The following is a 12386-nucleotide window of genomic DNA, read 5'->3' as shown; positions in this document are numbered from 1 at the left end:
TTGCTCATTTTAACACCAAGAGCAATTTCCATCCCAAGCGAAATCGATCTCCCAGCTATGGGTACGAGATTCCTCAAGCGAGAGCCAGTCTCAAGCGCAGGAAGTCGCTTTTTCTAAACGCTGCCGGATAAAACGTCTGCGTCGTGACTTGAATTAAAATTCCACCCTCCTCCCACTAGGATAATACCGTTTTAAGGAGACCTCTTCCTATTTCCAAGCGCAGGATATGCACACGCCTAGGCGTGCGCGAGGCAGCAGCGCAAAAAAGAAATCACTGCAGCACTCGGGGGGTAAACAGAAGCGCTGCGCTAAAGCGGAGAATTCCAGGGCGAATAGCGAGCGGAAAAAATTCAACCGCGAAGAGAGAGAGCGAATCATGCGCGCATACTAGCTGCAGCTCTTATACCACGAATAAGTACTCGGGGGATGTGGGTGAGCTGAGTCGGCGATTCTAGGCTTCGGAGCTCGAACTTCCTAATTCGCTGGTGCACGGGATTGTCGATATTACCGATCGCTGCCTGCGAGGTCTACTGAGTGTGCAGATTTCACGTGGTGTAACGGTGAATCAACAGTCCAAGGTTTACGGTTTAGCGATTGATTGTAATCGATAGGTGGTATGGCTGATGGTGTTAGCGTAAGATGAAAGGAACTAAGTGGTTCACAAATTTAAGGATCGATACGCAATTTTAAAACGACTCATCAAAAATACAACCAAGTTCCAATTTCTTCAGACGGCGATGATGATCCCTGGGAAAAAGCCTTGGCGTCGAAAGCTCTTATCGGACGAAAATGAAAACGGTCCTACATCGGCCTCTCGCGATGATTTATGCAGAACAAACTGTCGGCCTGGTACACACACACGCACTCACGCGCGCATACGTACCCTCGCAAACATAAGCTTATTACGAATTCAAACGTTATTACCACTAGCGCCGCTTTTCTGCCTCTCTCGCTTGGACGATCGTTGACCGAGTGCTCGCGCGCTTGAAAACTGCACAGGGTTTTATATCCACTGCGTTGTATACCTTCGTGTACAAAGTTTGCAGGTTGTATGTACATGTATAGCTCGAGTGTTTAAGTTGGTGGATGGAAAATGCTATTTCTCAGACATTAAAATGTATGGCCGGTGTTTACTTGTCAGGATTGAAATGCTTTGGGGGTGGTTATGGAATTTTTATTTTTATTTTACTATTTATTTTTTGTTTTTTATTCAGGCGAGAGTGTTGAATTTAACATGCTATAGTTTGTAATCGAATAATGCAAGATATCCAGTTTCTGTGATTCCCTACAACTGTGGAATTAATAGTGATTACGTGTACTGTATTCAATGAATAAATAAGTTTTGAGTGACAACTCTACCCCTCAATATTATGTTCGCCTAATCGACCTATTCAACGACTATTGATATTAATAAACTCTCTAAAATTGATACCTAGATCAAAACGCTCACGTAAAACATTGTTCGCTCTACGTTGCGTTCTATAAATAGATGCATTAATTAACTGCTCACCTGACATCGGCACACATCCTCGAAAGAACGATTCCAAACGTTCGACAGTTCATAGAAAATACATAGACAGAAGCGCGGCTTCTAAATACCAACCTTCATACGCGGCCAACTGATCGGTAACGCGAGTAAACTTGTTTGCGAGAGCTGGTCGTCGCTCGCTCGGGGGAAATATCGAAGCTGACCGTAAATTTTCGATGATCGATGATCTCCGCAGCGCAAATAAACCGTTGACAGTTTGCTAGCCCCGCGATCACGAAGAAAATAAAGCTAACACACGCACGCGCAGGTGTGAATGTGTGGGAAAGCCTCTTGGCCAATTGAATCGCCGATCGGCAATAAATATTCGCATTTTTACCGCTTGCGGGAAAATGCGCGGGGAAAAATTAAGGCTTTATCGGGAAAATGTTTGCGACTTTGTGCATCGTGTCGATCTGGATAAAAGTACAGCGCTGTGTGTAATGAATGTTGCTATCTGAAACGCTCGATCGTTGGAGTTTAACCGTGACGTTATGGAGTATGAGAGTGTTTAAACAATCGAAATTTCAGGTTTTGTGCGCGGTATACGACTCGTATGCAACTCGATACGATAAATCATTGTTCGACTTATTACCGGCAATTCAGCGGTTTATTATCGATTCTCCTGGAGTTCCTAACTGACTCATTGGTATTTCTAAGCGCCGCTTAACTCGAAGCAGGCGCTCATTAATACGCCGGAACTTCTCGCGTCGCTACTCAGTGCTATACGTCTAGTTTCCTTAGCTCTTGCTGCTGCTTAGAGTGACAGGCCTCAATGCGTAATTGAATCTAACTTCGTACCGAGAATCTTTTTTTTCATTTTGAAAATTCATCTACGATTCGACTTTAAAACTAGATTGAAATAAAATTCGTCGGAATTCCGACTCATATAACTGCTCATCCAGCCTCTCGGAGTAAACGCAAGCCCAGTATATAAGCGAGTGAGTAACCCAAGAGCGAAAGGTAGAACTGCATAAGAAACCAACTGCGCGCTTTATTACACCCCTTTCGAGTGCGAGAGAGCAACTCCGTCTAATTCCGGTCACGTGCCTCGAGTAATTTTCCGTTTAGTTCTCTCTCTCTCTCTCTCTCTCTCTCTCTCTCGCTCTCTCGCTCGCTCGCTCTTACTTTAGGACGTTCTCCGCCTGCAGTATACACGTGTACAAATGTATATACTTACATAAGCGAAGCTGCAGCGTTCTCTAAGCGCAGGCCTTCGGCTACATCGATGGTCCGTCACTCAATAACGGCGCGAGTCTGCCATCTCTCTTTCTCTCAAACCAGCGTCTGTATTCTCGACAGGCGTGAGAACACTCAATAATTTGCTTTGGAAAATTTCGTGACGACAATGCCAATGACGCCACACGCGCGAGATAGGGTAATGCTGTATAGGCTGTTTTATCGACTGCGTTTGTTTACGTCTCTTTTTTAATCTGCAGCGATATATGGATTGATAATATCTCTTCGTATGTAGAGCTACTCGCGATTCTCGAATATATTATCGGGCCATTATCCCCGTGAAATCGGAAACGATTAATCAACGTAATTTCGCGCCGATGGGTTTTTCGCGAAATTATGCACATAGCGCGCGTCAAGCCTGCAGCGCACGAGCGAAGAGTCAAACTCGCGGAATTAATAGCGTTCGACAAACGCGATTCTCTGTCGAGCATGAAATAATTACACGAATGATTTATGAATCGCGCAGTTGCTCGTCGACGAGGGATATCACTCTGCTGCATCGCAAATGTATACGGGGTGCGAGTGCGCAATCGTGATGCGTTTTCGATATTAAAATAGAAGTGTCGAGATAATCGCTGGAGAATGAAAGCCGTCGGGTATTAACGAAGTATTCTTCGTTGCAGCTGCAGCCGATACAAGGAAGATTTATCGATTGCTCTTTTGTGTTAATGATACGTAGTGGTGTGTTAGGAAATCAAATATTGCGATCTGTTAAGAATATTATGTTTAAAATTACACGGCGTAAAAATAAAATCCTTTTGTATAAAATTTTAATTTAAAATTAAGAGCTGTATATAATGAAATTTGTCGCTTTTTAAAAGCGGATAAATTTTCAATGGCTTGCATTTTTTAGATTCTTCATATTACTCTTTTACACAAAATCAAAAGTGCGCCATTCAGTTTAAACAGAAAAATCGTTACAAAAAGCTCTTCCCCCATCTAACACTCTAATCAATATTTCATATACGTTACTCTCTATCTTCACAATCACAAATCCAGCACCATTCCTCGCCCCGTCATTCAAACGTACTAACCTCAAACTAGCATTCCTCGAACCGCACCCAGCCCACGGGAAAGAAAAGAGCTTGGCGCGCCCACCCACGCCGAAAAATTCCAAAGCGCCGCTCAGAAGGGTGCTCGACCTCTCACACCTCTCGAATGAGTAATGAACTTAATACGACCCGCGCCGCCGCCTCCGCCAGGGCAATAAACTACGCGCGGTCGTGTATAGCGTCGCGCGCGTCGCCGCAGTAGTCCGTATCAGCGTCGGGCCAGGCGCCGTCGCCGAGCGATAACCTCTTCTCTCTCTCTCTCTCTCTTTCTCTCTGTGTACGCGTCAGTCAACCTCATCTCTCGACGCTCTTTTTACCGAGTTCGCTTCTCAACAGGCGTGTTTTCGCGGAAAGAGAGATGAACGAGGCTGACGCGAGCGCGTGCGCCGGTAAGATGCCGGGAGGTAGATAGAGCTTTATTTTTGAATATGCAGCCCTTAGGTGGAGTGCGAGGGTGTGTTCGGGGGCAGATTAGTCACGTTCTCCTGCGTTCCAGGAATAGTCGAGGTTGTTTTTTTTTCTGGCTATCGGAGGCGATGCTTCTGGGATATGAAACTGGATATTTTTTGTCGGCTGGTGTGTAGCGTGATTTTAAGCAGTGAAATGTGGGTTTTATTTTTTTTTCTTTCTATTCTGGGCAGTGATCGCATTGTTATTAATAATTTGATTTAAAGACGCTTGTAATATGAATGTACTTCATACTGACGCGACGACTGATCCTGCGAATCATATAGCTGTAAGAGTAAAATTATCGCGATCATTTAATTTTTAATATTAAACCGTCTAGACAATCTTTCCATCTCTTTACCTCAGACATGATCAACAGATTTCTCATGTAAAACCTATTACCGTTTTCACTCCAAGCCCGCTCTGTCCATTTCAATATCATCCACGAATAGCAATCATATTTCGCATAAAAAAGCTCCCCACATCTCGAAAATTAGCCTCCCACTTAATCGGGTCACCACCCAAGCCTGCGGGAGGAAAAAAGAGATCCTCCGCACTGTTAAAAACACCAAATTACATTACCCCACAACGAAGAAGCCTGACGACCTCAAACATTACACGCCCCCGCAAGAGAGAAAGAGAGTCTAGGCGCTCTTCGTTTGCGTGTTCTGTAGAAGAGCCGGCGACGACAACGACGAGGAGGGCCGAGGCGTCGCTTTGTTTCCGCTTTGCTGTGAAAGCACGCCGCCAACCAGCGAGTGCCGCTGTAACCAGAGCAAAAAGAGTGAGAGAGCGATAGAGAGATAAATAGAGAGCGATTGTCAAGAAGGAAACCGTGACACTTCGCAGGACGTAATGAATGTCGGGCGACGCGCTGCTTTCAGACTCGTGATGAATACATCAATCAAAGTACACTGCGTCGACGACGACACACGTTCAGCATCAGCGAGAGAGAGAAAGAGGGAGAGTCACAGCTGAAAGGCAGACGTAGTTAAATGCGAATCGAGGACGAGCGGTCTGCGGTCGTCGATCGAAAAACGATGAATTCTAGAGTGATTATAACGGCGAGAAAACAGTTACAACGCGCGCAACAAAAGGAGCTATTAAAAAATTTCAGAAATTCGCCTAAGGGAGCAGTCTGTTAATGTACCTGGCAACAGTTTTTTAAAAGAAACCCGACAGAGAGAAGAGTCTGGTATACACGCGTTAATGCGGAATTAAGCATGAAAGTTTAATTTTGTTGAAAGCCGCACGGCGTTAGTTATGAAACTATTTTTCCACACGAGCCACGTGGACCTTTCGACTAAATGAAAGCGTGATTCGTGTAATTTGAAAAGTTTTAAAAACCGACTGCGTCTCTAGACTATCCGAAGTGATGTGTTCAAAATAAAATGCTCGCGCGACGAGCTTGCGAAGAACCATATCTCCAAGCTTTCAAAAGTAAATCGATGGAAGCTCGAGACGTCTGAAAATCGCAGAATATTTTCAGGGACACGGTGTGTCGCGGCAATTACAATAAATGTTTTTCGAACACAAAGGGGCAACTCTTTGAAAATCCAGACGCCGCTCGAGGCTCGACAGCTGCGCGCACGGATCCTGAATTCTCAAAGAGAGACTCGCCGAGCTGTCGCCTCCATACTTCATGACGGCTTTTCCTCCGCGAGTCGTTTCCGCGCCGCCGTGGGGAATTTCATGTGTGCTTTCACTCGGCGCGTCCTTAAAGTGCTGCTGGCGCGCTTCGTTTGGAAAAAGAGACGCCAGCTGGATTTTTGGATTTTGACAGCCTGGGTTACGGCTAACTCGTATGCATGTTTTTTCAACAGCTGAAATTATCGTTATTTTTTTATTCGAAATTCAATACACCCGAATGAAATTTAGCTGTCCCTTTCAAACTCGAAACACGCCGAGCGTTTAATGTAAACAATTATTACATAACTGCGCACTCAGCTAAATTTGAAGCCGCGCATTTCCATTTGTATGGCGTTCTAAATACCGGATTCCCCACAAATTCAGTTGCGTAGAAACATGCACAGTCAGCTCGAGCGACATAGATATTGTTGAAAATCAAATCAGAATGTTACGGTGGCATGTGAATGTGAAATTCCCATTCGAGCATCCGCACGCTCGAAGTTTAAAATTAACCCAGAAATGCAAACCAGTGGAATATCCTATACTTTTTGCTTCCTAACTGACAATTCACTCAGCTATAGACTACAGCTACTCATCGCAACCGCACACCTGACTTCCGAATCTTGCTAATGGTGCCCGGCTTCGATGAATGCAAGTCGTTAACGTACTTAAATGCGGCCAGCAATTCTGCACAGCAACCAAAGAGACAGACAAAGACTGGATCGAAGAGCCGCGAAAGCCATATACACGAGAGCCGCGTGTACACATAGGTACCGGGAAATCGTGGCTCGAGGCCGGAATCGCTAAGCGCCCGTGCGCGGTTCGGCGTAATTACAGAGCCGACAGCGCGAGCACCTGAGGCCAGCCGCAGAAAGAGCCGTAGGATGAATCCTCTTGGCTCTACCTCTCGCGAAATCACAAATGACCCCCTAGCGCAATTACCGACGCCGATATAAAAGCGCCAACTGGTCGTTGTTCTCCCCCATCTCTCTCTCACTCTCGCTCTGTGGCTGGATAAAAAAGGGCTCACGGCGATAGAGCAGGATTCTAATCAAGAGTAGTGCTGGCTCGGATTTGAAAGGTAATTATGAGAGGAGAGAGAGAGAGAGAGAGAGAGAGAGAGAGAGAGAGAGAGAGAGAGAGATGATTGCTGATTGTTTCGGAAAAGGCAAGATGGCTTTCAATGCGGTCCCGCGATTGCCGGAGAGGATGCTATGCCAGACACGTTTTCAGACGCGTGCACTTGATGTGCATATGAATAGGACTTTGCCCGGGCTTTTCGGAGATACACTTGTAGTTTGCATTTATAAAGGTATATCACGGTGGAGGTAATTGTCCAAGATGCCGGGGATTGATGAGCAGTAGTGCTGATGGTATCGGGGATGGCGTTTTGGTTACGGGATGAGATGGTGAACCTGAAATATATGTGGCAGTGGTTTTTCGAATTGAAGATTGTCCAATGTGATTAGTGCGAGTGATTCTTTAATCAGAATCGATTCATTATAGTTAAATAGGTATAACTCTCAGTGAAAAAGACTACCAAGTTACAACATTATACGGCAGTACGAGAGCAATAATTATTAATATTTTCATATAGTTCAGGATATTAAATTGCCATTTGCCCCAGATGGCACGTTCATAAAATGATAAAACCGCTTGCATAATACTAAAACGTTTTAGTGTTTCTCCTCAGCGTTAAGCAGATGTTTCAGTAGTATGGGTCGGACACGTGTCAGACCATTTCACTCGTATTAACCCAAACTGTCACGTGAAAGTTATCCTTAATCTATCAATTAACTAAAAGATTTCTATGAAAGATCATATCTAGGAATTCAATCCTCTTTCATTCTTCCACTAGGATCAAAGTCGCCTCGATGAAACCCACTCCAAAGCACAAAACATCAGCAATTAGCATGTCGTTCTCCCCCCTGGCCGAATCGCCGCAGGGCTACAAAAAAAAGTAAGAAACACTCTGTTTCTACTCTAGACGAATCCTCGCCGATTCCGACTGATTTAAGAAGAGACCGAATGCCTGGAATTAACGGTACTCCCGCTATCCCCCAAAACGTGACGCCTCCCCTCCACCTAACGCCTCATTGTTCGCAAGCGCAGTACTCAAACGCAATTTTCTTCCCTCTTGCGTGTAGCGCGAAACTTGGGCACTTATTACCCGTAAGAGGCGCGCGCGCGAGAGAGAGAGAGAGAGAGAGAGAGAGAGAGAGAGAGAGAGAAAGAGAGAGAGAGAGAGAAAGAGAGAGAGAGAGAGAGAGAGAGAGAGAGAAAGGAGACTATGGAGAGCATCGACACTTATCGCTATTCATACCCTCGGCGGTCTAGGAAGGCCATAAAGCTCGAGGGCTTTAAAGCTGCTGCTGCTGCTTCTGTCTGAGCCGCAGCTTTGAGGATATTTTCGGCTGCCGAGATACGCGGGCGGTGTCTGCGAGGCCGATAAATCGCTTCTGGATTATGACGATATGCAATAAGGAGTTCCCGCTACGGGACCTCTTTATAGCTCGCGGATAACGGTTTATTAGCGAAAGTTTACTGCTTTTTTCGCAGGGTAGTTCGGCGATAAGTACTTTCCGAAGTCTTCGGATATTTACGAATTAAACCGAAAGCGCAGCGTTGAAGTATACGGAAAATCGGTGAATTCTTTTTTTCACATTCCCCGTCATTTACTTACAGCCAAGACGTGTTCCCAGAGAGAAAGTCCACAATTTTCCTCCCAAGTACCCGGATAGCCTTGCAGTATACAGTATGGAGAAGAGCATTTTTCTCACCGCCGGCTGCACGCAGCTCGATTTTTCCCCGAGAGAAAAAGCCTTCGTTTTTCGGTAAAGCAGCTCACCTGAGGGAATACATAGAAGAGAGCGGTCTCGCATTCGGTATTCGTTGTACAGAGCGTCTCGATCCAAGGATTGTCCGGACAAACAGGGTCAAGCGGTGGTTCGCGAAAATACCGCCGGACGGGAATAATTTCAGCCCCGACGGCGGCGGCGTTCACCTGAACTCGATGAATCCTCCTACTTTTTTCCAGAGAGCTTTCCAGGCCTGAATGTTGAATAAATTCTCGGGGAAAGGAGAAGGTCCCCCGAGGTGGTTCGCGGGAGCATGCGACGGGGCTGGAAAAGCACGAAGTAAGCACTTTTTGAGAATCCGAGCTACGTACTGGCTTTTTCGTGAAATTTCATTTTGTTTATCGCTGCGCACGGGATTCCGTTTATGTCCCAGCGTGATTCGAATAGCAGTTGTACGATCGAGTGATTTCCTATATTTTTATCGTAGCATCGCTCTGATTCTTAATCGAGGATAACGCGCTTTGAAAATCCCGCTTTGTTTCCACTTCTCGATATTATACCCAGCTCTCGGCGAGGAGAAATTGAAAGAAAGCGAACCAGCTGCAAAGTAATCTCATTCTCGACGCATCTTTGCAATCGAGTTCACGAAATTAGAACGCGGCATAACGCGATTAAACTTTTCCTCCAAAAGCCTTGCGAGGAGTGCATAACCTTAGCTATATACACACGGCTATGAGCTTCTCCCTGGCCTCTCCCTTTGAGTCGGGTAAATGCAATTGCGTCGCGCCTGCGCGACCGTCTCTCGAAAAGGAGGAAGAAAAGAAAGCAAAAGAGAAAAGGACTGAAAATTCCTTCGTCGCTGGGGCTTGCAGCGAGTTTATTTCTGATTGAGGTAAATACATGTCGCCCGCGCACGCGCGTCTAATTCGGCGCGAGGCTTAAGGACGCGGAAGACAAACAATTATGAGACAGCCTTTGAAGAAGCTGCTTTAATCCGACCGAGCGTGGCGGATTTATCAAGGGAAAATACCCGTTTCCGGAGCGCGGACAAGACAAACTGCAGCCCGAAAGAGGTGCGGGGAGGGGGAACGTAGAGGCTGAAGGATCGGCAAAGACGAGGACGAGCTGAAGAGAGAAATAGAAGAGGAGAGAGAGAGCGCGAGAGAGAGAGAGAGAGAGAGAGAGAGAGAGAGATACACCTGAGCGAGCTTGGAGCATCGGCAAACTTTAAAGTCCGTCTCGTTAAGTGAGGATTTGGCGGTCCCTCGAATGGGATAACAAGCGCGCGAGACTTTCCGTTTGCGGCGTCGTTTCCATTGCGACCAATTTATTATCGTCTGACTGAGATACAGTGATGTAATAGTTGGGGTTTACTTCTTCGCTAAGATTGGTGATGCGAGAATTATTATTAGTGTTGTAGTGATGGGTTTAGTAAGTAAAAGAAGATTAAAAATTCAAGGAATCAAAATCAAGCTAATATAAAACTCGATACTCGATCACATAACCGAGTCTTTAAAAATTCACCCAGCTCGCGAATTATTTATTCGCTTCACCTTGTTTCAATCGGTGGATGCTTCGAAAATCCAATCGCAACTTTATACAATTAAGCACCACCAGATGTAGAACGAGTGGTATAAATATTTAGTGTTGTTTAACTCCAGGCTCCACAGACTGTACTCGTACTAAAATAGTCATACCACAAAAGCACCGATATCGATATCTTAACAATAATTTAATTTATAACCACCGATAGGGCAGTGCAGCATTAATTAAACTTTTTTCACGTTGAACTAGTATTATTAGCCACCACTGGTTCAGATCGATTCAAACACCTCAACAGCAGAGTCTATATAACGAACTTCATTAGAGCCAACTTCCACTAGGAAAGATTCACGCGATCCATTCCCATGATTCGCGCCCCGACTCGTGACGCGGACCGTAATAACGAAGCCCACACGCGTTCACGACCCATATCAACGTCCCGCGGTTCTTCGAAGGATATATCCGAGCTGCCGCACGACTCGCGAAAGGCGCGAAAGTACACGTAGCGCATCAGCTGCGGATAAGGATCGCGCATCGCTTGGCTGGAGAGGAGATGCGGCTCTTATGCGAAGACGAGCTGATTCCGAGCAAGATTAGGAATTGATGGAGATTCATGAGTTTTTCTAGAGAATATCATATCGAGCGAGAGAAGTGGAATTAACCGTGAGTTTTTGTTTGTTATTTTACGACGTAGTCGCATCAGAGCTTTCTCGATTCATTATTTATACGATCTTCGGTATTAATATCTAAAATATGCAGCTGAGGTATAAATATATAGGGGAAAAAACAACGGATTAAAATCCACACACCACCTGGAGTATCCCCCTTTCACGAGATGGGCTAATAATAAAACACACTCCGATCAACAGTGGGGTCGATCGAAGGAGAGACAAAGGGGAGCGAATGAAAAAAGCCTCGGCACGCGCGCGCGTAGGTATAGGCTGATTACACTGACGAAGCCTCAAGCGCGCTCGCGCAGTTTATTATCGGGAGCCAGGTAGGCGCGCTGTTTATCGGCTGCGATTGCTTTTTATCGGGCTACAGTCCGGCTATAAGTGCGCTTCAAGTTGCCTCGAGTGTTTCCGCTGGTCACGCGTCGAGGGCTTCGCTGCTGGATCGAAATTTTGATATTAACAGGCTGCGAGTGTTGTGCGCTGGTGTGGGACAACGTTTTTTTTGTCAGGAGATCGGTGACATCATTGGGCAGCGAGATGCGTGTGATTGTGAGTTTATGATATTTGAAACTAATGCATGAGGGAAGAGTGAAATGCGATGACTGGTAAGATGAGTTGCAAAGGACACTTTCTCTTTTCGTATGGGATATGAAAAAATGTTCTTGATGGTTCCAAAATGAAACAATTTTCCGCAGAAATTTCAAATCATAAAAAAGTTGAAAATCTGCTATGAAACAAAAATAAATCCTTGAATGAAAAGATTAAATTCTCTTCCTCAATGAAAAAAAAAACAAAAAATTACTGGTGAAACATTCATAACATTTTGGAAATATCCCGGGACACCGTGGTATTAATGATGAATCGATGCTAAAATATGTACGAACTTCGGTACAAATTTTATGAAAAATCTATCGACTTCATAAATACTTACGAAAAAAGCATGTTTGAAAATTTTCTAAATCGTTTTGGCCTACATTCGGTAGACATGATCAAAACACACCCTAGCTAAAAAAGCAATATTTAATCGAGTTCAACAACATTGAAAATAAAAAGTATATACCGCATATAAACACGTCAAAAAAGAAGCAAGCAATCTCCCAGCAGATAAAGGCATTTATCTTATTGAAATGCACGACGGGCGAATAAATGTCATTGGCGGTACACACAAGTGTAACGTCCTCGCGGGGCCGCGAATAGAACCGTCTTTCTGCTCTCGCCTCGGGGGTGTGAATGATGCATCAGGGCACGCCGTCGCGCGAGCGATGCAAAGCACGTACGCGGCGCATCCGGTGAAAACGTCGAGGCTCTTTCTCTCTCTCTCTCTCTCTCTCTCTCTCTCTCTCTCTCTCTCTCTCTCTCTCTCTCTCTCTCTCTCTCTCTCTCCTCTCTCTCTCTCTCTCTCTCTCTCTCTCTTGCTGAATCCGACGGGACGAGACGCGCGCACGCAATTGATTTTTCGTTCGAGAGTCGTCGGGAAAAT

General features: G+C 45.3%; 1 protein-coding gene across 6 annotated transcripts in view; it reads left to right on the top strand.

Annotated features, from left to right (window-relative positions):
• Positions 1 to 12386, top strand: part of LOC100120219 (discoidin domain-containing receptor 2) — a 185155-nt gene that overhangs the window by 101142 nt on the left and 71627 nt on the right. Inside the window, exon 1 of one of the 6 annotated variants that reach the window (XM_031920839.2) lies at positions 11245 to 11455. The exons of the other annotated variants lie outside the window; for them this stretch is intronic. The gene's annotated coding sequence lies outside the window, so the exon portion shown is untranslated. Of the gene's footprint in view, positions 1 to 11244; positions 11456 to 12386 lie in introns of those variants that run through there. 6 annotated transcript variants of the gene reach the window in all.

This window comes from Nasonia vitripennis, chromosome 1 (assembly GCF_009193385.2).
Source record: "Nasonia vitripennis strain AsymCx chromosome 1, Nvit_psr_1.1, whole genome shotgun sequence".
In the NCBI taxonomy this organism is placed as follows: domain Eukaryota; kingdom Metazoa; phylum Arthropoda; class Insecta; order Hymenoptera; family Pteromalidae; genus Nasonia; species Nasonia vitripennis.
This window is presented reverse-complemented; position numbering and strand designations above follow the sequence as displayed.